Here is a 24,416-nt window from a genome sequence, read left to right on the forward strand (position 1 = left end):
CAACCCCAGTGTGGATTTGACCTTGTGTTTAGGTTATTGTCCTGCTGAAAGGTGAATTCATGTCTGGTGGAAATCAGACCAAACCAGGTTTTCCTCTAGGATTTTGCCTGTGCTTAGCTCCATTCTGAAAAATTCCCCAGTCCTTAACGATTACAAGCATACCCATAACATAATGCAGACTATGCTCAAAATGATGGCGAGTGGTACCCAGTAATGTGTTGTATTGGATTTGCCCCAAGCAAAATACTTTGTATTCAGGAAAAAAGTAAAGTGCTTTGACACATTTTTGCAGTATTACGTTAGTGCCTTGTTGCAAACAGCATGCATGTTTTGGAATATTTTTATTCTGTAAAGGCTTCCTTCTTTTCAATTATGGTGGAGTAACTACAATGTTGTTGATCCATCCTCAGTTGTCTCCTATCACAGCCATTAAACTCTGTAACTGTTTTAAAGTCACCATTGGCCTCATGGTGAAATCCCTGAGCAGTTTCTTTCCTCTCAGGCAACTGAGTTAGGAAGGATGGCTGTATCTTTGTAGTGACTGGGTGTATTGATACACCATCCAAAGTGTAATTAATAACTTCACCATGCTCAAAGGATATTCAGTGTCAGTTTTTTTATTTTTATCAATCTACCAATAGGTGCCCTTCATTGCGAGACAATGAAAACCTCCCTGGTCTTTGTGGTTGAATCTGTTTGAAATGCACTGCTTGACTGAGGGACCTTACAGATAATTGTATGTGTTGGGTACAGAGATGAGAAAATCATTCAAAAATCATGTTAAACACTATTATTGCAAACAGAGTGAATCCATGTGTCATATTCGTGTATGTAGGTGGCAGGGAAGTCAGGCGCAGGAGAAACCAAGTTGGTGAATATGGAGTATTTAATGAAAAACAAACTCCAAAACCAAAGTACAAAATAAAATAGGTAAAGGATACCCGTCGCACACCGATACACAAACCCACGTAACATAACGTACAAACAATCACCGACAAGGACATGAGGGGAAACAGAGGGTTAAATACACAAGTAATTAATTAATGGGATTGGAACCAGGTGTGATGGAAGACAAGACAAAACCAATGGAAAATGAAAAACTGATCAATGATGGCTAGAAGACCGGTGACGTCGACTGCCGAGCACCACCCGTGCAAGGAGGGGCATCGACTTCGGCAGAAGTCGTGACAGTAACACCCCCTGACGCACGGCTCCAGCAGTGCATCGACACCGGCCTTGGGGACGATGGAAGTCTCGCTGCAGGGAAGGATCTAACACATCCTCCACCGGAACCCAGCATCTCTCCTCCGACAGTACCCCTCTCAGTCCACGAGGTCCTGAAGGCCCCTCGCCCGACGTCTCGAATCCAGGATGGATCGAATGAAGTACGCCGGGGCCCCCTCAATGTCCAGAGGGGGCGAAGGAACCTCCCGCACCTCATTCTCCTGGAGCGAACCAGCCACCACCGGCCTGAGGAGAGACACATGGAACGAGGGGTTAATGCGGTAATTTGGGGGAAGCTTTAACCTATAACATACCTCGTTCACACTCCTCAGGACTTTAAACGGCCCCACAAACCGCAGACTCAGCTTCCGGCAGGGCAGGCGGAGGGGCAGGTTTCTGGTCGAGAGCCAGACCCTGTCCCCCGGTGCAAACACCGGGGCCTCACTGCGGTGATGGTCTGCGCCCATTTTCTGGCGTCGAACGGCGCGCTGAAGGTGGACGCCGGAACCAATAGTCCACCGCAGGAGCCTCGGTCTGACTCTGATGCCAAGGGGCCAGAACCGGCTGATACCCCAACACGCACTGAAAGGGAGAGAGGTTAGGAGTGGCGGAGCTAATTCTGAGCTATCTCTGCCCAGGGCACGAACACCGCCCACTCCCCCGGCCGGTCCTGGCAATAAGACCTCAGAAACCTACCCACATCCTGGTTAACTCTCTCCACCTGCCCGTTACTTTCAGGGTAAAAACCCGAGGTAAGGCTGACCGAGACCCCGCAGGTGTTCCATGAACGCCTTCCAGACCCTTGACGTGAACTGGGGACCCCGATCTGACACTATATCCTCAGGCATCCCGTAGTGCCGAAAAACATGTGTAAACAGAGCCTCCGCAGTCTGTAGGGCCGTAGGGAGACCGGGCAAAGGGAGGAGACGACAGGACTTAGAAAAACTATCCACAACGACCAGGATCGTGGTGTTACCTTGTGATGACTTAAATGCAAATGTAAATGAAGGTGGAAGATCGGTTATAAAATCCACCGATAAATGTGACCACGGCCGTTGTAGAATGGGTAAGGGTTGTAACTTACCTCTGGGTAGGTGTCTAGGAGCCTTGCACTGGGTGCACACTGAGCAGGAGGAAACATAAACCCTCACGTCCTTAGCTAAGGTGGGCCACCAGTACCTCCCAGTAAGACAATCCCAGGATGACCAGAGGAGGGTGACGTGTGAGCCCAGTAGATCAATCGGTCGCGGACAGCAGATGGAACGTACAGACGCCCAGATGGACACTGAGCGGGAGTGGGCTCTGCACGTGACGCCCGCTCAATGTCCGTGTCCAGCTCCCATACTACCGGTGCCACTAAACACGAGGCTGGGATTATGGGAGTGGGATCCATGGACCGCTCCTCTGTGTCATACAGCCGGGAGAGGGCATCTGCCTTAACGTTCTGGGAACCTGGTCTGTAAGAGAGGGTAAACACAAAACGGGTGAAAAACATGGCCCACCTTGCCTGGCGAGGGTTCAGTCTCCTCGCCTCCCGGATGTACTCCAGATTGCGGTGGTCAGTCCAGATGAGAAAAGGGTGTTTAGCCCCCTCAAGCCAATGTCTCCACACCTTCAAAGCCTTAACGACAGCTAACAGCTGCCGATCCCCCACATCATAGTTTCGCTCCGCCGGGCTGAGCTTCTTAGAGAAGAAGGCACAGGGGCGGAGCTTAGGTGGCGTACCCGAACGCTGAGAGTACACAGCTCCTATCCCAGCCTCAGATGCGTCCACCTCCACTATGAATTGCAAAGATGGATCCGGATGAGCCAACACAGGAACCGAGGTAAATGGAGCCTTCAGTTTCCTAAAAGCCTTGTCCGCCCCAGCCGACCACTGCAAGCGCACCGGACCCCCCTTCAGCAGTGAGGTAATGGGAGCAGCCACCTGAACAAAACCCCGGATAAACCTCCGGTAGTAATTGGCAAACCCTAAAAATCGCTGCACCTCCTTCACCGTGGTGGGAGTCGGCCAATTACGCACGGCTGCAATACGGTCAACCTCCATCTCCACTCCTGACGTGTATAGGCGATACCCTAAGAAGGAGACAGACTGTTGAAAGAACAGGCATTTCTCAGCCTTGACATACAGATCATGCTCCAACAGGCGACCAAGCACTTTGCGCACCAGGGACACATGCTCGGCGCGTGTAGCGGAGTAAATCAGAATGTCATCGATATACACCACTACCCCCTGCTCGTGCAGGTCCCTGAAAATCTCGTCTACAAATGATTGGAAGACTGATGGAGCATTCTCCATAAGCATTCTCCATCAACATAATTCCACTTTGACATTATGCGTTATTGTGTGAAAGCCAGTGACAAAAAACACACATTTAATTGGTTTTAAATGCAGGCTGTAACACAACAAAATGTGGAAAAAGTACATTATAGTGTCTAGTTTGAGAAACAGATACCTCACAAGTCCTCAACTGGCAGCTTCATTAAATAGTACCCGCAAACACCGATCTCCACGTCAACAGTGAAGAGGCGACTTCGGGATGCTTGCCTTCTAGGCAGAGTTGCAAAGAAAAAGCCATATCTCAGACTGGCCAATAAAAAGAAAAGATTAAGATGAGCAGAAGAACACAGACACTGGACAGAGGAACTCTGCCTAGAAGGCCAGCATCCCGGAGTCATCTTTTCACTGTTGACGTTGAGACTGGTGTTTTGCGGGTACTATTTAATGAAGCTGCCAGTTGAGGACTTGCGAGATATCAGTTTCTCAAACTAGACACTCTAATGTACTTGTCCTCTTGCTCAGTTGTGCACCGGGGCCTCCCACTCCTCTTCCTATTCTGGTTAGAGCCAGTTTGCGCTGATCTGTGAAGGGAGTAGTACACAGCGTTGTATGAGATCTTCAGTTTGTTGAACATTTCTCGCATGGAATAGCCTTCATTTCTCAGAACAAGAATAGACTGATGAGTTTCATAAGAAAGTCTTTGTTTCTGGCCATTTTGAGCTTGTAATCGAACCCACAAATGCTGATGCTCCAGATACTCAACTATTCTAAAGAAGGCCAGTTTTATTGCTTTCTAATTCTCCAACATATTTTTCCATTAATAATTTCAGATTTTCATTCTTTCCATTTTGCGAGAGGAGAGAGAAGACGCCTTTATATCTGCCTTTGTGTATTTACGGTCCTCTCTGTCTAAACTTCAGGATGCCTTTAAACTTTTCCTCCCTTCCTTGTTCCTTCATTCTGCACCAGATGCAGTCAGGCTGAACAGCTGCATATGTTATTGGCATCGGCAATTATAAAGTAAGCTCAGGCTATTTGTGTTGGAGGGAGGCAAAACTGAAGAGGCCTACAGGGCCCGGACCCCTAGCTTTAAGTGGATCATCGGGTAGGCTGGGAGAAGGTGACCGCTCAGTTTAATAGCACTTCATTAAAGCAGGAGTATAGTCTCAGCATTCATCCACATCTGATCCTCAGGTAACACTTGATTTAAACTATGAGTAGACTGTCAGTAAGATGTTTGCAACATGTCTATTGACTTGCAGCTACTTGCCACTACAATGATTCTTCACATTGACTGGTATAGTAGTGTGGATATTGGAACAAAGCCAGCATCTCTCTGTATCAGGAATCAAGGTAAGACCCAAGTGCAGACTGTTGAAGTAACAATGTTTAATGTAACCAGAGGGGCAGACAAACGACAGGTCAAGGCAGGCAGGGGTCGATAATCCAGAAGTGGAGCAAAGGTACAGGACGGCAGGCAGGCTCAGGGACGGGCAGAGTTGTCAGGCGGGCAGGTACAGGGTCAGGACAGGCAAAGGTCAAAAACCAGGAGGACGAGAAAAAGAGAGGCTTGGAAAAGACAGGAGCTGACAGGACGAATGCTGGTTAGCTTGACAAACAAGACGAACGGGCAACAGACAAACAGATAACACAGGTATAAATACACAGGGGATAATGGGGAAGATGGGCAACACCTGGAGGGGGGTGGAGACAATCACAAGGACAGGTGTAACAGATCAGGGCATGACACTCTGACTCTTAAAACATTGTATCACCAAGACAGAACATACAGTACATTTCCCTCAGATGCTAAGTATGCCACATAGATAAAAAGAGAGCCCTCCACACACTCTGGACTAAATGTGTCCCATAGTCTTTATACCTGACAGAAGGTAAGGGACAGCCAGATAGCTGTAAATCAGGGTCAAGTTTGTGGAAGAAATACATATAAATCTGAAAGGGATGTTTGGTTATGTTGCAAGGATTGTTGTAAAGTCTTCCTGTTTTGGGTCAGAAGAAGCTGATTTTAGTCATGTATTTTAGGCGTTGGGTGAGGCTGTGAGGACCCATGTCTCCAGTCCATACCGTTCGTGTCCCAGACAGCACTAGTGAAATACTGTGATATGAAAGTACCAGAGAGACTGTGACTTCCTCTAGCTAGCTGTCGTTGTTGCCTCAGGAACAGGCTAGAGGGTGGGTGACATAGCTAGCTTCACTGTTTTCACACACACTTCCTTATTCAGTCAAAATGAGTCTAGTCTAGTCAGTGGAGATAGGAGAGGAGGAACTGTGCAGCTGCCAATGTGATTTTATGTATCTTCTGTGCTCATCCTTGTCTGAATAGTATATCACTGACAGTCTCTTTGCTTTCTCAAGGGAACAATGTGTTACTTTGATATGTTGCAACTTGTTGAATGTTCCTAATGCAGCTTTTATTTAGTTTAGTGTTGATTCTCAAATATTCACTGTCATCTTGAATTTATTCTCCAGTGTTCTATAGTTCACAATGCCAATAGTCTTTTTTAATATACAGAAATGGAGTTGACAATATATTGAAATATTTTCCACAGTAGTAAGGCATTTCTGAGCAGTGCTGCAGGAGAAATGTGTATTTCAATACCATAAAAATATTGATAATCATAATCTGAAATATGGGAGTTTCAGGGATCAAACGAGGTGTCAAAGCTTGTTTATAACTTATGTGTTCACACAGCTTTCATGCTGAATTTCTAACACGGATGAAGCCACATTTCAAGCACTTTTTTCTTCTGATAAATATTAAAGAATTAATGCATCAGATCCATGTTAAATTTAGCATCCAAAGCTGCTTTCCTCACTATAATGAAACACTGCAGACAGGCTCATACTGAAAGAGGCTTATTCAAATGACTTAAAAAGCTAAGTTGACAACACAGAACAGGGATCCAGCAACAACGAGACACTGCAAAGATGAAACAAGATTTTTTTTGAATATATCTTTTTTTTTTAATAATATTTATAAAATAGTGACTTATGAAAGGTCTTACCACCGAGAATGGTATAAGTACTCTGAAGTGGGGAGTTATTACGTCATTTGAATATTACCATTAATAGAGAACCCTTACGTTCAGACAGGTGGAAAAATATTACTTAATGACACCCTCAGACAGGAAAGATGACACATGAACCTACCGTTTTCAAACAAAACATTGAACCAGAAAAAAATGTTTTACATGCGGGCGATTCCATGCCAGGAAGGCCTGGAATTATTTTTGGGATCTCTGATTGTTCTGGCAATTCTCACGTACAAACTTCATTGGGAGGAAGGAAGATTGATATGCTTTTTACATTTGTAACAAAACATTTTGGGGAGAAAATCATGATGGAAGTGGCAATTTTAGGCCCTTTTTAGAATTACCCATACCTCCTGTACTCTAAAATATGGAATATGTATAGATTCTGAAATAAACATTTCACGTTCATGTATTCCATGTATTCAATCTCAAAAGAACACTTGAATTTGAAAAAAATATAAATTGTCATATTGCTTTAAACAATTATACTCAGGGGTGAAAGTAAGCTGGTACGGTCTGGTACTAGTAAAACGTGAGCCTATCACAGTTAACACAATATGCCAAAAAACTATAGACTATTACATCATTGTTTAACATTACTGCATGTCAGCCGTGTTAAAAATGAGCAAATTGTCTTGAAACTGGGTGGTGTATGCTCCAAACTGTGTTGTTGTTTGATGAGAACACTTCCATTTTGCCAAGGCGTAGATGAGTGGCTGAGACACACGGACAAAGCGGAGATGAGTAGCAGAGACCGAGGCGCAAGTGGACAACAGTGGAGGCATCAATTCAGGCTACAAGTGTAAGCATAATGACAATCGCCCGAATGTCATTACAATTCACATAGGTGTTTTGTAACTGATGTCGCTTTCCATTCATGAAAATGTGGGTAAACAGTGCGCTGTTGGGGTTTGGATGCTGGAATTATTTTCTGAGTGGATGAACATGCGCGGGTAGCCTACAGGAGCTTTTTTAAGTGATTGTTTGACAATCAGATGAAAACATAAGGGAAGCTTTCCCTAAAGTATATTGAATTAAATTGCCAAAATGATATAGCCTAATTAGCTTACTCCTCTCTATACAGAAATAAATTTAATAATTCAAAATAGGCTACTACACCAGAAAGCATGATTAGCCACAGAAGATCATTAGCTTCTTAAAAAAACATTTGTTTTAAATGGCATAGTCTACAGTCGGAAGGGCCTACAATTTGGGCAGCGCAAGCGGCAAGTACCAAATAGATTTACATTTACATTTTACATTTAAGTCATTTAGCAGACGCTCTTATCCAGAGCGACTTACAAATTGGTGCATTCACCTTATAATATCCAGTGGAACAACCACTTTACAATAGTGCATCTAAATCTTTTAAGGGGGGGTTAGAAGGATTACTTCTCCTATCCCAGGTATTCCTTGAAGAGGTGGGGTTTCAGGTGTCTCCGGAAGGTGGTGATTGACTCCGCTGTCCTGGCGTCGTGAGGGAGCTTGTTCCACCATTGGGGTGCCAGAGCAGCGAACAGTTTTGACTGGGCTGAGCGGGAACTGTGCTTCCTCAGAGGTAGGGAGGCGAGCAGGCCGGAGGTGGATGAACGCAGTGCCCTTGTTTGGGTGTAGGGCCTGATCAGAGCCTGAAGGTACGGAGGTGCCGTTCCGCTCACAGCTCCATAGGCAAGCACCATGGTCTTGTAGCGGATGCGAGCTTCGACTGGAACCCAGTGGAGAGAGCGGAGGAGCGGGGTGACGTGAGAGAACTTGGGAAGGTTGAACACCAGACGGGCTGCGGCGTTCTGGATGAGTTGTAGGGGTTTAATGGCACAAGCAGGGAGCCCAGCCAACAACGAGTTGCAGTAATCCAGACGGGAGATGACCAGTGCCTGGATTAGGACCTGCGCCGCTTTCTGTGTGAGGCAGGGTCGTACTCTGCGAATGTTGTAGAGCATGAACCTACAGGATCGGGTCACCGCCTTGATTGTTCAGTTGCGACTGTCAGTGAAAAGCAGAGAGAATCTTAGCTAAGCATATCGCAATATAAAAAATACAATCTTGGAAAAACATTTTGGAAAGCAAATGTCTATTGTAAAGAGATGACAATGAAAAGACTCCAATCTCTCTTTTAGTTATCAAAATGCTCAACTTAATTGAGCGAACAGTAAGTAGCCTGTCTTATTGGCACCAGTGGAGAACATCGGCCATATCTCAGGTGAGTGTGCAAATTCACTGTCTGTATCATTGGGTCAGTGCCACTTATGTTCATTTTTGGACAATAATTTCCTCCTCCAGGTTAGACGGACATCATATTGTATGTGTGTATCCCCTTTCGTAGGCCAACTACATGGATCAGGCAATGTAGTTTTTATTGATCTGTTTGTCAGTGTCAGCAGAGTAGACTACCCAGTCATTTTTTGTCGTATTAAAAAAGATGTCTCCAGTCATATAAAGTGTAGTAGAATAGCAGGAAATGTGTTTATAAAATGCCAATAAGAAATGTACAGTTGAAGTCAAAAGTTTGCATACACTTAGGTTGGAGTCATTAAAACTCGTTTTTCAACCACTCCACAAATTTCTTGTTAACAAACTATAGTTTTGGCAAGTCGGTTAGGACATCTACTTTGTGTATGACACAAATAATTTTTCCAACAATTGTTTACAGACAGATTATTTCACTTACACGGAACCCAAACTGGCTGTGCGCATGCGCCATCGTGCATAAATGTATTTTGTCCCCCCACACCAAACGCGATCACGACACGCAGGTTTAAATATCAAAACAAACTCTGAACCAATTATATTAATTTGGGGACAGGTCGAAAAGCATTAAACATTTATGGTAATTTAGCTAGCTAGCACTTGCTAGCTTATTTGTCAGATTTAGCTAGCTGTCACGGGTGTCGTAAGGATTAGACCAAAACGCAGCGGGAATGTGTATACTCATCTTCTTTTTTAATAGGCAGAAAGAAGGAAAACCAAAACAAAACGCACGTATACAAAAACAACGACGATAACAGTCTTGTCAGGCACACAGCTAAACAAGAAACAACTAACCACAAAATCCCATAGAAAACACCCCTCTTAAATAGGACCTTCAATTAGAAGCAACTAGGAGTAGCTGCTTCCAATTGAAGGTCAACCCAACAAACACCACATAGAAATAGACATACTAGAACATAACCCAACAAACCCCGAAACACTCTAAACAAACACCCCTCTCAAAACAGAACATAGCCCAACAAACCCCGAAACACTCTAAACAAACACACCCCTGCCACGTCCTGACCAAACTACAATAACAAATAACCCCTTTACTGGTCAGGACGTGACACTAGCTTACTGTTGCTAGCTAATTTGTCCTAGGATATAAACATTGAGTTGTTATTTTACCTGAAATGCACAAGGTCCTCTACTCCACCAATTAATCCACACATAAAACGGTCAACCGAATCGTTTCTAGTCATCTCTCCTCCCTCCCAGGCTTTTTCTTCTCTTGACTTTATATTGCGATTGGCAACTTTCATAAATTAGGTGCATTACCGCCACCGACCTATTTCGTCTTTCAGTCACCCACGTGGGTATAACCAATGAGGACATGGCACGTGGGTACCTGCTTCTATAAACCAATGAGGAGATGGGAGAGGCAGGACTTGCAGCGCGATCTGCGTTAAAAATAGAACTGACTTCTATTTTAGCCCTTGGCAATGCAGACGCTTGTTGGCGTTCGTGAGCAGTGTGGGTGCAATAATTTAATAATATAGATTTTTTAATTTATTTTGCAATGCTCGCGCACGTGATGCGAGCGGTGTAGTCAGCTTGTTAGAATTCACTGTATCACAATTTCATTGGGTCAGAAGTTTACATACACTAAGTTGACTGTGCCTTTAAACAGCTTGGAAAATTCCAGAAAATGATGTCATGTCTTTAGAAGCTTCTGATACGCTAATTGACATCATTTGAGTCAATCGGAGGTGTACCTGTGGATGTATTTCAAGGCCTACCTTCAAACTCAGTGCCTCTTTGCTTGACATCATGGGATAATCAAAAGAAATCAGCCAAGACCTCATAAAAAATTGTAGACCTGCTATTTTGCAAACATTATGGGGTATTGTGTGTAGATTGCTAAGGAACATTTTTTAAAATCAATTTAGAACAAGGCTGTAACGTAACAAAATGTGGAAAAAGGGAAGGGGTCTGAGTACTTTCCGAATGCTCTGTATTTGCACATTATTCTTGTTAAAATTATTCAAGCTCTGTCAAGTTAGTTGTTGATCATTTCTGGACAGCTATTTTCAAGTCTTGCCATAGTGTCACATCCTGACCATAGTAAGATGTTATTTTCTATGGTAGAGTAGGTCAGGGCGTGACAGGGGGTGTTTTGTGTAGTTTTTCTATATCTATGTTTAGTTCTAGTTTTCTATTTCTATGTTGTTATTTTTTGGGTTGATCTCCAATTGGAGGCAGCTGGTCCTCGTTGTCTCTAATTGGAGATCATATTTAAGTAGGGGTTTTTCTTCCTGGGTTTTTGTGGGTTATTATATATTTTGAGTAGTGTTTGTTTCTCTTTGTGTTACGGTTTGTTGTTTTTGTATATTCAGTTATTTATGTATTGCAAAGTTTCACGGATTAAATAAAATGTGGAACTACAACCACGCTGCACTTTGGTCTGCTCCTTTCGACAGCCGTGACAGAATAACCCACCATCAAAGGACCAAGCAGCGTGCCCAGGAGCAACATAAATGGACCTGGGAGGAAATTCTGGACGGGGAAGGACCCTGGAGTCAGGCTGGGGAGTATTGCCGGCCGAAGGAGGAAATTGAGGCAGCGAAGGCAGAGCGGCGATATTATGAGGCACTATACTGACCATGAGGCAAGTGCGAGAGGCAGCCCCCAAACATTTTGTTTTGGGGGGGGCACACGGGGAGATTGGCAGAGTCAGGGTGGACACCTGAGCCAACTTCCCGTGATTACCGTGGGGAGCGAGTGATGAGGCAGGCACCATGTTATGCGGTGACGCGCACTGTGTCGCCAGTGCGCACTCACAGGCCGGTGCAATCTGTGCCGGCACCCTGCAGTTGTCGAGCTGGGTTGAGCATCCAGCAAAGGCGGGTTGTGCCAGCCATACGCTCCAGACCTCCGGTGCGCCTCCACTGCCCAGTACGTCCTGTACCTGCTCCTCTCACTCTCCCTCCAGTGCGCCTCCACAGCCCAGTACGTCCTGTGCCTCCTCTCCGCACTCGCCCTGAGGTGCGTGTCATCAGCCCGGTGCCACCTGTACCGGTCCCATGCATCAGACCTCCAGTGCACATCCCCAGTCCGGAGCCTCCAGCGACGCTCCCCAGTCCGGAGCCTCCAGCGATGCTCCCCAGTCCGGAGCCTCCAGCGATGCTCCCCAGTCCGGAGCCTCCAGCAACACTCCCCAGTCCGGAGCCTCCAGCGACGCTCCCCAGTCCGGAGCCTCCAGCGACGCTCCCCAGTCCAGAGCCTCCAGCGACGCTCCCCAGTCCAGAGCCTCCAGCGACGCTCCCTAGTACGGAACCTCCTGAGATGGCCTGCAGCCCAGAACCTCCTGAGACGGCCTGCAGCCCAGAACCTCCTGAGACGGCCTGCAGCCCAGAACCTCCAGCGATGATCTACTGTCCGGTTCCTCCGACGACGATCCACGGTCCGGCGGTACTAAAGCAGAGGGATCAGCGGGTGGAGCGGGGGTTACGCCCCGAACCGCAGCCACCTCCTCTGCTGGAGGATGAGGTTATGTGGACTGCACTAGAGCCACCATAGATAGGAGTTACCCACCCAACCCTCCCTTTTTGTTTTTGTTTGTGTTTTTGTTTAGTGGCATTCGGCGTCTGCACCTTTGGGGAGGGGGGGTACTGTCACATCCTGACCATAGTAAGATGTTATTTTCTATGGTAGAGTAGGTCAGGGCGTGACTGTGGGTGTTTTGTGGGTTTTTCTATGTTTTCTATATCTATGTTTAGTTCTAGTTTTCTATTTCTATGTTGTTTTTTTTAGGGTTGATCTCCAATTGGAGGCAGCTGGTCCTCGTTGTCTCTAATTGGAGATCATATTTAAGTAGGGGTTTTTCTTCCTGGGTTTTTGTGGGTTATTATATATTTTGAGTAGTGTTTGTTTCTCTCTGCGTTACGGTTTGTTGTTTTTGTATATTCAGTTACTTATGTATTGCAAAGTTTCACAGATTAAATAAAATGTGGAACTACAACCACGCTGCACTTTGGTCCGCTCCTTTCGACCGCCGTGACATAGATTTTCAAGCAGATTTAAGTCAAAAGTGTAACTATGTTGTCTTGGTAAGCAACTCCAGTGTATATTTGGCCTTGTGTTTGCGTTTATTGTCCTGCTGAAAGGTGAGTTTTTTTACCAGCAGACTGAACCAGGTTTTCCTCTAGGATTTTGCCTGTGCATAGCTCTATTCCAATAATTTTTATCCTGAAAATCTCTGTAGTCCTTGCCGATGACAACCAAACCCATAACATGATGCAGCCACCACCATGCTTGAAAATATGAAGAGTGGTACTCAGTGATGTGTTGTGTTGGATTTGCCCCAAACAAAGCTTTATATTCAGACATAAAGTTTACCACATTTTTAGCTAATTTACTTTATTGCCATATAGCAAACAGGATGCATGTTTTGGAATATATTTCTTTCTGTACAGGTTTCCTTCTTTTCACCATGTCATTTAGGTTAATATTATGGAGTAACTACAATGCTGATCCATCCTCAGTTTTCTCCTATCACAGCTGTTATATTCTGTAACTGTAGACACACTAATCCATGATGGCGGACTGAACATAGCTATGTAGACCACCTCAAGATAAAAACGTAATATTCAATGTCGGCAAGTTAGACTAAATATTAGCATTACACAATCTGGTGGGTAATAACATTCAATCTGAATAACAACACAAAACAAATCATAAAACTAGTGAAATTTATCAACAAATATTACGAAAACAAGCAACACCCAAACATGACGGAGAGTAAGACAGGGGAACCAATCCCAAAACGAAAACGTGCCTCTTCTACAAACACAGACGATTTAATATTTTCACCACTGGGAATGGTTAAGGTCGAAACCGATCTGTTAAAATCAATAAATGACAAACTGGGTATACTTGAACTCGTCAGTAAAGATGTAAAAGAGTTGAAGGCCTCGAGATGAGTGATGAAAAAGCTGTGACATTGGAGAAAGAAACAAACAAGCTAAAAGGGACAGTCAATAAGATTGAAACCGAAGTTAATGAACTTAAAAAGGAGAACTTCGTTCTGAGAGAAACCTTACTTGAAATACAGACTAGAACCATGAGAGAAAATCTGGTACTTGCAGGTATCCAAGAGAAAGAAGAAGTTCCTGAATTTGTTGTTAGAGAGTTCGTCCTTACAGCGCTTCAGATCCCACGTGAAGCTATCAACAAAATCCAACTCCAACGTGTACACCGCTTCGGACAGAGAGGGCAGAGGTATGAACGCCCAATCCTTGCCAAATTTGCTTTATTTAAAGATAAAATAATGGTTAAAAGCCTGAGTAAAAGACTTGCTTGCATGAATGACCAGTTCCCGAAGGAAATTGCTGAAAGGCGTAAAGTTCTGTGTCCAATCTTCAAGGAAAATAGATTGAAAGGGAAACGCATAGCTCTCATGGTCGATAAACTGTATATTGATAACCAGTTGTTCAGAAACACAAAGACTACTCCATGGCTATTATAACAATTACAAAGTTCTCATAGAGGAGGCAAATAATGAAACACACAATTCTAGCCCTGTTATGGATTGTAATAATACAACAACAAAATATAGCTTTTCTATCTATCTTCAAATATAACTCATTGGAACAGAAAAGCACTAATTCAACATGGTGGGGATAAAAACACAGTAAACAGAATGTGTGGATGGATGGTGTGGTGTGTGTTTTTTTGGTGTTTGGGAAAGTGTGGCGTTAAGTGAGTGAGAAAGGAAATGGTTGCATATCCCAGAACCAATGTATTTCTGTGAGCAGGGGTTGTGAGAGAGCTTTCAATGTTGTGCAGATGAGGGATATACATTTTTATAATGAATTATACATCTTATTTATTTATTTATTGTCCTATCATGGGGAACTACATTTTTTAAATAAATTATACATCTAATTTATTTATTTATGGTCCTATATTTATGGAACCCTATACCCTAGACACCCACCTGAACAACCTAGATACTAAGGAGAAGCCCCTATCTGTTTAATGGGCCTGCTGTAAGCGGCCTGTATGCCGCTTCCATGGATGGAAGGCTCATGGCAGTTATTGAAAATAAGGGTGGCTATATTGGTCACTGAATATTTTTGAAAGGCCGAAAATATTATATAATTGTCATTTTGTGTTACTTATCTGTTACACTTACTCTAAAAATTGAGAATAAACAAGTGAGTTGAGAGAAAATATTTTTGTAATTTAGTTGCCTAATAATTCTGCACACTAATAGTTGCCTAATAATTGTGCACACTTATATATTTCCCTCAGAAAGACAAAACTCACTTTTCTTTTGTTAAACATTCAGATTTGAGGTTCAATAACATTTTGGATTGACTGAGAGCATTGTGTTTGTTCAACAATAAAATGAATCCCGAGGAATACAATTTGCCTAATTATTGTGCACGCAGTGTATATATATATATATATATTACATACACATAGGTTGGAGTCATTAAAACTCGTTTTTCAACCACTCCACAAATTTCTTGTTAACAAACTATACTTTTGGCAAGTCGGTTAGAACATCTACTTTGTGCATGACACAAATAATTTTTCCAACAATTGTTTACAGACAGATTATTTTACTTATAATTCACTGTATCACAATTCCAGTGGGTCAGAAGTTTACATACACTAAGTTCACTGTGATTTTAAACAGCTTGGAAAATTCCAGAAAATGTCATGGCTTTAGAAGCTTCTGGCAGCCTAATTGACATAATTTGAGACAATCGGAGGTGTACCTGTGGATGTATTTCAAGCCCTACCTTCAAACTCAGTGTCTCTTTGCTTGACATCATGGGAAAATCAAAATAAATCAGTCAAGACCTCAGAAAAGAAATTGTAGATCTCCACAAGTCTGGTTCATTCTTGGGAGCAATTTCCGAACGCCTGAAGGTACCACGTTCATCTGTACAAACAATAGTACGCAAGTATAAACACCATGGGACCACGCAGCCGTCATACCGCTCAGGAAGGAGACGTGATCTGTCTCCTGGAGATGAACATACTTTGGTGCGAAAAGTGCAAATCAATCCCAGAACAACAGAAAGGACCTTGTGAAGATGCTGGAGGAAACAGGTCCAAAAGTATTTATATCCACAGTAAAACAAGTCCTATATCGACATAACCTGACAGGCCACTCAGCAAGGAAGAAGCCACTGCTCCAAAACCTCCATAAATGTCAAACGGTGGGTGTAGCTGGTGCATGGAAGTCAGGCGCAGGAGAGCAGAGATGAGTGGATAAAGCACTTTACTGAGGCAATTATTAGAACAGACGCAACCGCATCACAAAAACAAATGCCCAAAGAACAAGTGAGGTAGCACAAAGTACAACAACCAAGTACAAAGTACCAGCTGCCACAATGCACGGGTACAAAACAAAACCCGGAGCAAACCAGCCGGAAGCATGCCAACCTTAACGATAAACAATACCCCACACAGACATGGAGGGAACAGAGGGCTAAATACACATAGTACTTAAGAGGAGGGTAAACCAGGTGTGCAGGAAAACAAGACAAAACAAATGGAAAATGAAAGGTGGAGTGGCGATGGCTAGAAGACCGGTGACGTCGACCGCCGAACGCCGCCCGAACAAGGAGAGGGACCGACTTCGGCGGAAGTCGTGACAATAAAAAAGCCAGACTACGGTTTGCAACTGCACATGGCGACAAAGATTGTACTTTTTGGAGAAATGTCCTCTGGTCTGATGAAACAAAAATAGAACTGTTTGGCCATAATGACCATCATTATGTTTGGAGTAAAAAGAGGGAGGCTTGCAAGCCGAAGAACACCATCCCAACCGTGAAGCACGGGGGTGGCAGCATCATGTTGTGGGGGTGCTTTGCTGCAGTAGGGACTGGTGCACTTCACAAAATAGATGGCATCATGAGGCAGGAAAATTATGTGGATATATTGAAGCAACATCTCAAGACATCAGTCAGGAAGTTAAAGCTTGGTCGCAAATGGGTCTTCCAAATGGACAATGACCCCAAGCATATTTCCAAAGATGTGGCAAAATGGCTTAAGGACAACAAAGTCAAGGTATTGGAGTGGCCATCACAAATCCCTGACCTCAATCCTATAGAATATTTGTGGGCAGAACTGAAAAAACGTGTGTGAGCAAGGAGACCTACAAACCTGACTCAGTTACACCAGCTCTGTCAGGAGGAATGGGCCAAAATTCACCCAACTTATTGTGGGAAGCTTGTGGAAGGCTACCCGAAAAGTTTGACCCAAGTTAAACAATTTAAAGGCAATGCTACCAAATACTAATTGAGTGTATGTAAACTTCTGACCCACTGGGAATGTGATGAAAGAAATAAAAGCTGAAATAAATCATTCTCTCTACTACTATTCTGACATTTCACATTCTTAAAATAAAGTGGTGATCCTAACTGACCTAAGACAGGCAATATTTACTAGGATTAAATGTCAGGAATTGTGAAAAACTGAGTTTAAATGTATTTTGCTAAGGTGTATGTAAACTTCCGACTTCAACTGTGTGTACATGGTTATATATATTTACCCCCAAAATATAGGGGATTGGGAATGATGCAGACAATTACATTGATGGAAGCAACAATCTATCCGCAATATTAAAGCTGATCCACCCCTTTACATTTTTTTTAATTAAACAAACTCTGAAACTGTTTTAAAGTCACCATTGTCCTCATGGTGAAACCCCTGAGAGGTTTCCTTCCTATCCGGCAACTGAGTTAGCAAGGATGCCTGTATCTTTGCTGTGACTTAATTAATAACTTCACCATGCTCAAAGGGATATTTAATGTCTCTTTTTTCTACCAATCTACCAATAGGTGCCTTTCTTTGTGAGGCATTGGAAAACCTCTCTGGTCTTTGTGGCGGGACCTTACAAATATACAAATGTATGTGTGGGCTACAGAGATGATGGAGTCATTCAAATTTCATTGTTAACACTGTTATTGCACACAGAGTGAATCCATGCAATTTATTATGTGACTTGTTAAGCACATTTTTACTCCTGAACTTGTTTAGATTTGCCATAACAAAGGGGTAGAACACTTATTGACTCATGACATACATTTTCAGCTTTTCATTTTTTATTAATTTGTAAACATTTCTAAAAATGGAATTCCACTTTGACATTATGGAGTGTTGTATGTAAGCCAGTGACACAAAATCGAAATTTAATACATTTTAAATACAGGCTGTATCACAACAAAATGTGGAGAAGGGGTGTGAATACTTTCTGAAGGCACTGTATAAGGTGTATATTGACACCAATATATTGTCTGTATCATGTGCGGTGACAGATCATAGGGTCTTACAAGCAACAATATCTCACATTTTCCTTTCGGGAATCCGACGTATTATGGATGAACGTCTATTTTTGACACATTAATTTTGCGTGTTTACAGAGTAAATTCAGTGTAGTTACAGGGTTAAAACAGAAACAACTCAAAGATGAACAGTTTAGGCATTCATTTCGAGTGGTTAAGGTTAGGGCTATGGTTTGGGGAAGGCTTAAAACTAAATAAAAGATAACAACGCGCTTGGTGTTTCCGTCAACTATCATAAACTATTCTCATAGCTTGCTGGAGCGTTGTAAACTACGCTGATGCAGTGGTCTAAGCAGCGCGCTCCGGCTGTTGTTGCCCAGTGCTGGGCAATCGTTTTTCTTTTTTTTTGTGAGTGCTGAGGAAGGCATATATTGACGTTCTCACAACCTTTTCAAATGCTTTAAATCGAAGTCTATTTGTAGTGATCAGGCTGCTGACAAGAGGAATGTATAGGGCTAAAAAGGACCTAAAATGGCCACTTTCATCATGATTCTCCCCAAAATGGCTTGTGATACAAATATAAAAAGCATATTCGCCATCATTCCTCTGAATTAAGTTTATATGTGAGAAATGCCAGAACAATCTGAGTTACCCAAAATACTCTATTTTCAGGCCTTTCTGGTGTCCATAAACACCTGATTTTGAAACTGAAGTCAAAAAGGCAAATAACCATGCAGTAAGTACTCATGTGAAATGAAAGGAAATCAAGAGTACAGAGTAGCTATTAATCCATAGATGTCACAGAAGTAACTGCTGCATTGTAATTTGCTGTATTTTCGCCACTGAAAGAGAGATCTCTTCACTAGCAATGCAGTGAGGGGGAACTTGTGCGCCTTGCCATGAAGTTAGTGCAGTCCTTTTGTGGTCTACTACCGTTAATCCGTGTCTATGAACAAGTGTGACAATAAGCTCTCTGTCTGAACTGCAATCCTCTTAGGCAAGGCTTTGTGGGTAAACTCGCCTCATGCAAATTCTAAACCCCATTTAGCTTTGAGGGACTAGTCAGCTGCATTGAGATTAATGGTCGAGTGACTACTTGATTTAATAGGGTTATTTCACTGCTTACGGGGGAAAATAAACAACAAAGTTAATGCAAGACATTCGTCACTGACGTCCTCAATCTATCCTCTGCTCTACGAGGGAAGGGAAGAAAACATTTTCTTTTTTTTTGCTTTCAGAATGTTTCACTCTGACTGTCACTTTTCTTTTTGTTAACTTCAGATGTTTGGGAGATTTTGCAGTTTTTTATTATTGAGAAAATGACTGTATTTTGTTAAATGATAGGAGTCAATTTAAATAAAAGTATTCCCTTTGTGGTTTAGGAAAAAATTCCAATTCAGATTGTTTTGATATTGTGGATTCAGGCCTTGTTGCTCAACCTATTTCTGCTTCTGATATCTTCCCTAAAGTAAGAAGGAAATAGCTAACTAAAATGGAATAAAGAAAACAATGTGCAAAGAATTAGAAAGTATATGTTGTGTGTAGAAATGATTGTGGTAAATTAGATTGTATGGATTTTTTAAAAACTCTATTAGCGATAAATGCTGTGGAGAGAAAGTGCTGTGCAATTTTCCATTACGGGGTGAAAAATGACAATCCTTGTTTATCTTTTTCCATGCCGTCAGCTTACTCCCAACTTTGCTGCTGGGGATTACTGTGACTCTGTGGGTGAGGGACTGTCACTGACGTTTCTCTTTCCGTGAGACAACACAACACTATGTGACACAGGTGATCTGAGCCTAACAGTAACACATTTCACAAACTAGTAGCTATGGTCAAAATGATTAACACAACTTACAAATACATGTTTTAATTACTCTCCATTTACTGTAAACCTTATCATTTCAGAATTATACACCCCACACACATAGACATATAGACCCTCCACATCAAAACACACACACACACACACACACACACACACACACACACACACACACACACACACACACACACACACACACACACACACACACACACACACACACACACATATTCCCAGCTGCCCAAACCGCCTGTCTGTCTCCAAGCCTGCTCAGCATAGCCAGCATTCTCCAGGAAGTAGAGCTGAGATTACCTAAAGCTGATTGGCCAGCGCCTTAATGTGTGAGACCTTCCAACGGACAGCTTAGGCTGTCATTACACCAGCCTGATCAACACAGAGCTCATCACACAGACAGATGCCATTTTGGAGAGAGTCAATCGAGGGATAGAGGGAAGGATGGATGGTGGGGAGCAGATTAGGTATGGAGGGACCTCACATGGAGGGTTAAAGAGCCAGTGTAAATCCATCCACTATGTCATTGTGTTCACCAGTGTATTTGAGTGGACAGACTGTAGGTTTGATATTCAGGACAATGGGTGAGCTAGGTTCATATTGGATATACTTTTGTACACAACGGTGTAGCCATCAAATGTGTTAAGATAGAGAGACTGACAAATAGAGATACTTTAATGTGAGTGGTCAAACTAGGCTGTCATGCGAAATATCTGCTTCTCCTCTTCTCTCTTTCCCCCCACAATCACACACACACCACCCGGTCAACCTGTTGGCTCCGAGTCTACGCCATTCATCCAGCCTGTGACTGACAATCGATAGCTGTGATAGCTGTGCCATGGAACCAGTTTGGGTTGTATTTGATATGGCCTATCAGCTCCATGCATCTGGACACTGGCTCTGCTGGAAATGGGCCGTGACGGACAGAACAGGGGCGTTCAAAACACAACCCCTCCCCAGCTGCTCACATTGATCCCATCCACCCTGGATTTCAGTTTGACTTCTAAATCTTCCTTCACTCTGGCTGGGCGATAGTAAACACCTCCACCAACTCACTCAGTACAAAGGAGATTTGACATGTCTTTTTCAGTGCAGGCAAGAGAAGGGAAGCTGGAGTATTGTAATGGGTGGAATGGATTAAGGTATCAAACATGATTTAATGTGACAGCAGGTTCCACTGGTCTGTTGTCTGACTTGACTATGTTATCTACAGTACAGTACAGTACAGTACAGTACCTTGACACTTTCATCAATATATTTTTTTAATTCAGTTTATCTCCTGTCTTTTTCTCATTAGACTGTCTGTCTGGAGTTTTTATATTGTTTGATTGCAGGAAATGGATCTACTGAGGCACATTACCAGATGTCTAAACTGCTGCATTGCTATTTCCCTCAGCTTGTCACTCGAGCATACATCTTGGGGACTGTCTGTGTTTATTGGCTTTCATTCCCTCCCTCCTAACCTTCCTCCTTTCCTCCCTCCTTTCTGTCCACGTCTTTCAATGACAAGGTGGAGTTATGTTCAAATAGCTTTCTAGCGCCCCCTTGCTTTACCCAAGATACACTGCAGAAGATTCATCTCTCTGCGTGTGTGTGCACAAGTGTGTGTCTGTGCACAAGTGTGTGTGTGTGTGTGTGTGTGTGTGTGTGTGTGTGTGTGTGTGTGTGTGTGTGTGTGTGTGTGTGTGTGTGTGTGTGTGTGTGTGTGTCTGTGTGTCTCCCAGACTCTTCCGGAAGGAGAAGGGGGTCTCCGTTGTGGTGGCACAGAGACAGAGCTTTGAAGTGGGTGATACTGGCAGAGCTCTCTCTCTCTCCCTCTCTGTGTGTGTGCCAGGGAGACGGGGTAGCCCCATGCCCTCTGATCTCTTCAAAGTACCATATCTCCCTACCGTTACTCTCTACCTCACTCTCTCTCCTTTTCTCTTCCTTTCGTTTTCTCTCTTGATCAATCAATCTCTCTCTGTTCCTCTCTCTCTCGTTCACTCTCTCTTTCACTCACTCTCATTCTCAATTACGCTCTCTCTTTGCCTTTGCTTGTTCTCTACTCTGTCCCATTCATTTTATCCACCATACTCCTCATTTTTATCCACAATTCTCCCCATTTTTTGTCCCCTATTCCTCCCTGAAACGTTTTGTTCTCTCATTCCATCAGTTCATATGTGCCTCTATCTCTTCTCTTCCCCCTCCTTCCTGGCATCATTCCAACCTGTCTGGATCAGGACATCGTTCAGATGGGTATACAATCACCAATCTGACGGAAGCCTGGGGTCTTCATAGACAGAGGTATGCAGCGTAGTCATCTTCATCCCCCTGTCAAACGTCATACTCTTTCCTCCTCTCTCCCCTCCACCTCTCTAAGATCAGAATGAATGGTTGGTTGGTTGAAAATCCAGCACTTGCAGAAAGAGGAAATGAAGAATATTTGTATAATTATTTAACTACATGTACCGTACATGTGAGCAGTAGAAGTAGCAGTAGAAGTATTGTTGTCCGTTAGTTTACTCCAATCAGGGTAGGGATGGTAGGGTGGGGTGCAGATAGATTGTGGGTTCTATCAAGTTAATTGCTTGCATCATTTATTTTTTTATTTTTTTTTGTATCCATTATATTCCTTTATACTCCCCCCACCCCACCATATTGACATCATATTAGCTATCATCATAGTCAACATAGTTAGAACTAACGCGTTGTTAGTAAACCCGCTACAATCATGCAGTACAGTGTACAGAAAGCAGTTGAACAATTTCTCTGGCGGGCCCTGGTGGCAATAAATTAATAAAACCTAAAGCGTATCTTGACTTAGAAGAGTTCCATTGTTGGATAGCCATAGCCAGCTAGCTAACATAAAATCCCTCTCTGTTTGAGCCGGGTGTTTGAGTATGCTAAACTAGCTAGCTGCATTCACTAGCTAAGTAAGTGAAAGGGAAAGTGAAAAGAATACAAGGAAATATAGCTAGCTCTCACTCTCTCTCTCTCTCTTGCTTCTCCTTCAATTTTAAAGAAATTAATTTGTTCAAAACTGTTCAAATACTCACCACATTTTATGCACTGCAGTACCAGCTAGCTGTAGCTTATGCTTTCAGTACGAGATTCATTCTCTGATCCTTTGATTGGGTGGACATGTCAGCTCATGCTGCAAAAGCTCTGAAATTGTCATAATTACTGTGTAAGGCTTTGGAAGGGGGTTAGAACCATGAGCCACCTAGGTTTTATATTGAAGTCAATGTACCCAGAGGAGAACGGAAACTATCTGTCCTCCGGCTACACATGGTGCTACCCCAGAGAGTGCTGTTGAGGCTACTGTAGACCTTCATTGCAAAACAGTGTTTTTTCATCAATTATTTGGTGACGTGAATATACTGTATTTAGTATAGTTTAATCTCAAAAAGCGAACTTTTTTTATGTTTCACTATTTAAAAAAAAGGAAATTCACTGAGTAGGAAGGTCCTCCCCTTCCTCCTCTGAAGAGCTTCCACTGGTCCTGAACCTCCATATTTGTAACATTTCTACTGATATTGCCATAAAAATAAATGCTTTACCAAAGAGCATAATGATATACAAGCAGGTCTGAGTTTTCCATTTTCAATTTCCTAGTTTTGTGTGTCGCAGGAACTTGGAATATTGTAAAGCTGCTGGTTGCACTTGCTTGCCTTTCTTACACTAGGATCTATCTTGACCAAAAAAATAGATAGTGTCTGAATTAGACAGACCTACATGAATGAAAAATAAAACACCACAGTGGTGTATTATTATAATTTTTTCCAACTTCAGTTGTATGGGTCTTTTCTCTTCTAGACTCTTACCCAAACCAGCATGCCTGGCTCCGGGCAGTCTCAGCCAATGGCCATCAGTCTCTCAGAAAGGATTGCAGGAACTCTGCCCCCATTTCACAGACTGTGGCCTCTCTTAATCCCTCTCCTCTCTCTCTCTTTGTCTTTCTCTCATCCTTTCTTTCTCCCTCCCTCTTTCCCTCTCTCTTTGAAATAAGGTGGGGTGAGTTTTAATCAGAGATTGGCTGGTCAGGTCCTGAGTAGCAGTAGATAGAGAGAAGAGAAAAAAAGAGTGAGGAGAGAGATTGCTGGAGAGAGATCTGCTTTGGTGATTAGCCCCCTCTGACATGACCACCAGACCCCTCCAATGGACGTATTTGGAAAGGTAGTTATGGACTGACTGGAGAGGAGAGGAGAAATAGAGAAAGACAGACTGAGTGACAGACAGCTTGGAAGAATGGACTCCATAGTGTCAGGTGTGAGGCAGAGGTAGTTGGAGGAAGACGCCATTGTTTGCCCTGTGGGTGTTGTTTGCCCTGTGGGTTCAATACAAAGCCGATCTCAGCAATAGGTCTATGTGACTCACCCCAGATGTCTATTCATTTACACCTTCAATTATGACATGGAACGATAACGATTGAATAGTTCAACATAACTTAAACACTTCATCTAAAGCACAATACATGGTATTTTCTCAGCACAACACACAGTATAACCCTGAAATCATCTTAGAAGTTGTATAGTTAGACACATAAC

The 24,416-nt window shown here is 43.1% G+C and overlaps 1 protein-coding gene across 2 annotated transcripts in view; it reads left to right on the forward strand.

Moving 5' to 3' along the window:
- Nucleotides 1–24,416, forward strand: part of LOC106579417 (t-SNARE domain-containing protein 1) — a 125,592-nt gene that overhangs the window by 98,765 nt on the left and 2,411 nt on the right. The window contains exon 12 of one of the 2 annotated variants that reach the window (XR_006760537.1): nucleotides 22,110–22,173. The exons of the other annotated variant lie outside the window; for it this stretch is intronic. The gene's annotated coding sequence lies outside the window, so the exon portion shown is untranslated. The remainder of the gene's footprint in view (nucleotides 1–22,109; nucleotides 22,174–24,416) is intronic. 2 annotated transcript variants of the gene reach the window in all.

The sequence above is a fragment of the Salmo salar genome, chromosome ssa02, assembly GCF_905237065.1.
Source record: "Salmo salar chromosome ssa02, Ssal_v3.1, whole genome shotgun sequence".
Taxonomy (NCBI): domain Eukaryota; kingdom Metazoa; phylum Chordata; class Actinopteri; order Salmoniformes; family Salmonidae; genus Salmo; species Salmo salar.